Genomic DNA, 5,833 nt, shown 5'->3' on the forward strand with positions numbered 1-5,833 from the left:
AGTGTTTATTGAGCGGCAGGGAGTGGTAGCGACCCCTGTTGTACTCTTTCGCCCCAACTTTCTCTCTTTCTTCCTGTTTCTTGAGTAATGCTGTGATGGACTGGCACCCCATTCAGCTGGGGAGGAACACATATGCCATAGAAACCGGAAAACTGGGCCCATGAGCCTGGCTCGGCTTTGAAAGGGTGACAGAATTATGAATTTTCCATGCTGGCACAGATTGAAAGGTTTGGCAGGAGTTGGCAAGCTGGAGGGCTACACTAGGCTCTAGTCATTTGTTTTGGCATGGTTTCTACAGCTGGATGCCCTTCCCAATGCCAACCACTTTACAGAGTTTAGTGGGTGTTTTTTACATGGTGCCAGCACTAGTGCTTTTTACATGACACCGGTAACAAAAAAGTTAAATTTTCATTAATAACCTTAACATCTTGTTGGTATGTATTGTTGTTGTTGTTGGGTAGGTTTGATCAATACTTTCTATGAATGCTCTTGGTTTGCTGTTCTGTCAAAAGATATCAATATCCTATATTGGTATCTTTGGCACCTGGACTCTATCTGTGTCTTCTATTACCATGTGATTGATTTATTAATAATATGCAGACTGTCTGCTGTGTATTTTCTTTGATGTCACCGTTGGAAGGATTAAATGGAGCAATTAATATAATTAACAGTAATTACTGAAGTTCATTCATATCTGATTTTATAGGACCTGATGATGCTTTATTTATCATATTTCACTTCACTTACCTATTAGAAATGGCTACCAGATCTTTTGACAATGCTGTCTCTGATAACATAATTGTCTTTTGTATTAATAACACAACTCATTTCACAGCTGTATTATCAGAGGCTACATGAGTCCTTCAAGTTCATAGAGATTATTATTTTAATATCTGTATTAATAGAAATCTTGTAATTATATGCATAAATGGTATTAGTGATTCTGACGAATCACAAATTTTCATGACTTGTTTATGAAAATGTAGACAACAATGATTAATTATATTATAATGTGTATAAGCCTACCTGGTTTTTAAAATTTTAAGTTCAATCTTTTTTTTTTTTTTTGCTGTAGATATTTTTTAGATACATTTTATTTCCAGCCTGTGGATTTTACTATTGTTATCACTAAATAAGGAAATAATGAGCTAATTGTCTCATTATATAAACATTCTTGCTAACAAACAAGTTCATGTTTAAACTTTAATTAGATATTAAAAAAAAAATCTTGGAGACAAAAAAAAAAAACATAAACCAAATATTTGATTGATGACATGTAATATCATGGAGATTTTACCACCTCAAATGAATGCAAATGATCCTGCTTAAAATCTCATTTATATCAGACATAATATTCATTATAGCATCACCTTCTCAACTGAAATTCTTGTTCCATTGACAATTCTGACTCATTCAGACATTTAGCCCTTTTGATACCAACTCACTTGAGACCATCTCTGGTTGTCTAAAACTAACTTATTGTTTCAAAGTGACCTAAATTAAGACCCTCCATCAAAATTTCACATTAGTTTATGCTCCGTCAGCAACTTAATAATGACAAAGTCATTTAACAAAATTTTTCATTATTTTCAAAATTAATTGAAATAAGGGCAGTGTACTTTAACAGAAATCATTGTCATTTAACATCTGTTTTCCATGCTGGCATGGGTTAGCTTGGCAGGAGCTGGCAAAGCCAGGAGCCACACCAGGTTCCATAGTCTGTTTTGGCCTGGTTTCTACAGCTGGATGTCCTTCCTAATGTCAGCTGCTTTACAGAGTGCACTTGGTGCATTTTATGTGACACCAACACCTACAAATACAGGGTGGTGCAAAAGTAGGATCACAACATATTGCTTTATCCCATCAGGTCCTGTTAACCTGTTCAATTCATGCTAGCATGGAAGATGGACATGAAATGATGATTATAATGATTTATGTACTCAGTGAGTTTCATAGTTTTAGTTATCATCATCGTCATTGGATATCCATTTTCCATGCTGGCATGAGTTGAATGACTTGTTAGGAAGCAACAAGCCAACTACTCTGCAGCATACACTGGGCACTTTTTTTTTTTTTTTTTTTTTTTTTTTTTTTGTGATGCACATTTACATTCTGTGCTGATCTGATCTACAGACAATGTCATTTGTTGACATTTCCCAGTAAATAAATCATGACAGCTCTACATTTTCGAAAAGAAAGTGCCATGTAGAAATTTGCCCCCATGCTGATACCATGAAAAAAAGCACCTGGTATACTCTGTGATGTGGTTGGCATTAGGAAGGGTATCCAGCTGTAGAAACCATGCCAGAACAGACAGTTGGAGCCTGGTGCAGCTCTCTGACTTGCCAGCTCCTGCTAAACTGTCCAACCCATGCCAGCATGGAAAACAGACGTTAGATGACAACAATGATGATGATAAAGGGGAATGTTAACACCTTTATTTGAGAAACATTTATGGGTTTGTGAGAGGAAGGGCATCCAGCTATAAAGCAATGCTTTCCGTAACATGTATTCACCTAAAACCATTCCAGCATGGAAAAAGATGAACATAAACTGAACGACCAGTGGACACATCCAACCCAGGGCTAACACTGAAAAGTGATGTAAAATGATGATAGAGATGATGATGATGGTGATGAAACATTAAAGATTTACATCCATTTTATTAACTGTTTTTATTTCTTTAGGAATGCAGAAAGGAAATAATATCTGGCAATGTTGAAATACTACTTTTTTGCCTTTTTAAAAGGATACATTAGTAGCTAGCCATGTTAATCACTGCCAAGTAGCATTCATGTAGACTTTTAGTTCCCAGCTTTTCCTTCTTTATTTCTGTCTTTCTTTCTTTCTTTCTTTTTTTCTTTTTTTCCACCCTACATTCTGTTATTATAAGAGAAAGGTCTCTAATAGTTAGGACAGAGAATATTCCAGCTAGAAATCTACTGATGTCTAAATTAATAGCTGAAACAATAATTTTAGATCTCGTTACAGCTACATTTAGAGGTTATTTTACTGTCTTTGAGCTTAGTTGTTACTACCACTAATACTACTACTACTACTACTACATTTATTTCCTGCCATTTGAAATTTCCCACAAGTCAAGTCAGCACTTCCTGTTGCACAGGAAGTGAAGTTAGAGATTTCCTTGTGTAGCTTAATAACACATTTGTATTTGGCATATTTCATGTTTTTTTTTTTTCTTTTTTTCACTAATTCTGATGTTCTGTTGGTGTGTGTGTATGTGTGATGTACTGATGCAGTGAATTTTAGAGAGGTTCTAAGTATTTATTTACCATTTGATGGCTTCCCAGCATTACACTGTGGTAAGCTTTTGCTTATCATTTGACTATAACACAAACCAAAATTATGTAGCTAATGGTTTTTAAGTATCTTTTCTATAGGTAAAAGTTCATTTTACAAAAACTGTTGATGAAAGAAAAAGATTTTTCCTAATCCAACTGATATATATATATATATATATTTAGATAGGCATGGTTGTGTAGTAAGATGTTTGCTTCCCAACTACATAGTTCCAGGTTCAGTCCCACTGCCTGGCACATTAGGCGAGTATCTTCTGCTATAACCTCTGGCTAGGCAAAGCCCTGTAAGTGGACTTGGTACACGGGAACTGAAAGAAGTCTGTTGTATCTATGTGTGTCTTTCTATCTCTGTCTGTCCCTACATACACACACTAACACCATTGCTCGGCAACTGGTGTTTGTGTGTTTATGTCCCCATAACTTAGCAGTTCAGCTAAAGAGACCGATAGAATAAGTCCCAGACTTGAATCAAAAATAAACACTAAAAGATTCTTCAAGGTGGTGCCCCAGCAGGGCACAATCTAAAAACTGAAACAGTTAAAAAATAAAAGATGAACACGATATATATATATATATCATCATCACCATCACCATCATCATTCTATATCTGCTCATATCCTCTACTTATGTATTAAATGTGTTCATTTGTGTACGTGAGTGGGTATGTGTGTTCCCTTATTGATCTGATATTATTAGTGTCTGACTAATCAGTAGTTAGCCTCATGGTATTGACAAAATTTACATGATTGGCATGGGTTGATGATTCTACAGGATCCAATTCTGCTCTAGTGTATCAGTTGTGGCTCGGTTTCTCTGTCTGGGTACCTTTCTAATACAGAGTGTATTGGGTACATTTTTCATGGCACCAGCATGTGTTGGATTGCCTTGTGACTTGCAAGGCAGAGCCACCACATATAAAAGAACAGAAGTTAAAGTAATGATGGAAGGAAAATGAATTATCTAGTGTGCGTAGGTTTTTTTTTTTTAATTAGTACCAGAAGGCAAACTTTTAACTCAATTTAAGCAGTGAGCTAAATTACTAAATTGAACTCAATTACTCCATAACATGTAATCTTAACGCTTACTATTTTCATTATTTCTTTCATTCTATTTATAACAATAATAAATATATAAATAGCAGCCATCTTCTAAAAATTTTTTAAAATATTTAAAGACTAATTTCCCAGTTGTAGTTTGCTGCTTTTCATGTTTGTTTATAACGTAAAAGCATTTTCATTTTTTTTTTAATTTCATGTTGACAACAGATAAGATAAACTGTTTAAACCAAAGATGCTATCTTGAAATTAGTGCATTTTTTAAATGTTAAATAGCTTCTGACATAAATAGTAAATGTATGACTGGAAAAAATATTTTGCCTGATTCTCAAAGCAATTTTTTTTGTCTTGATAAGGAAGATATAAACATAAAGTAGGCCATTAGATGGAGAATACAGATTTTGTTCTTTTTTAGATTTGATATTGTCGATCTTGTTATATTGAAAAAGAAATTGAGTACAAGCATTAGTGTTAATACTCATTTTGTTTGCTCATATCCTCTACTTATGTATTAAATTTGTTCATTTGTGTACGTGAGTGGGTATGTGTGTTCCCTTATTGATCTGATATTATTAGTGTCTGACTAATCAGTAGTTAGCCTCATGGTATTGACAAAATTTACATGATTGAATCCAATCAATATTTGTTACCCACCCAGCCATCCTTGGTTCTTTGTCCCTGCTCTCTCTCTCTAACCATTTTGACAGTTCTTCCTGATATCTCATCCCATCCATCCTTTCCTCTCTTTCCTGCTGGGTTAGCCATGTATCTCCTCAACAGCAAGGCACCTGTTCCTGCCCTTTTCCCCTACTTTAGCCTCTCTACACCTACCTTCATACTGCATTCCCATTTTGTCTTGGGGGGTCTTGACTTGTAAGTTACTGATGGTCTCACTAGTGTTGGTGCTATGGAAAAAGTGCCCAGCATACTTTGTAAAGTAGTTGGCATTTACAGCTAGAACATTCAGCTATAGAAATTTCGCCAAAGCATGCACTGTATACCAGCACAGTCCTCAGGTTAGCCAAATCCTTTCAAACCTTTCAACCCATACATGCATGTAACGCAGATGTTAAATCAGTGGTTCTCAGTTTGGCTCCATATGGCCCTTTGTGGTTCATATAAGATTTTGGTTTTGAAAATGATGTGCAATAAACTGTTTATACTTTTACAATATATGAAATATATCAGCAATTATTATTTTTTTTATACATTTCCTAATAATATTTAATTATAAAAGTAAAATAAGATTTTTAAATATCAAATGACTGAGAGAGTCCAGTAAAGTAAAATTGAAATCAAAGGGGCCCCTAGGGAAAAAATGGTTGCGAACCACTGCGTGAAATGATGATGGTGGTGGTGGTGGTAGTGGTGGCAGTGGTGGCGAAGGAGGAGGACAATATTTAATTCCAGTCCTTTATGTCTTGAATTCAAATTCCGTCAGAGCCAATTCTGCCATTC

The 5,833-nt window shown here is 35.1% G+C and overlaps 1 protein-coding gene across 1 annotated transcript in view; it reads left to right on the forward strand.

The window, feature by feature from the left end:
* The window catches only part of LOC106875007 (tyrosine-protein kinase fyna), a 430,432-nt gene that overhangs the window by 416,735 nt on the left and 7,864 nt on the right, over positions 1 to 5,833 (forward strand). The window lies entirely within an intron of this gene.

The sequence above is a fragment of the Octopus bimaculoides genome, chromosome 3 (genome assembly GCF_001194135.2).
Source record: "Octopus bimaculoides isolate UCB-OBI-ISO-001 chromosome 3, ASM119413v2, whole genome shotgun sequence".
Classification (NCBI taxonomy): domain Eukaryota; kingdom Metazoa; phylum Mollusca; class Cephalopoda; order Octopoda; family Octopodidae; genus Octopus; species Octopus bimaculoides.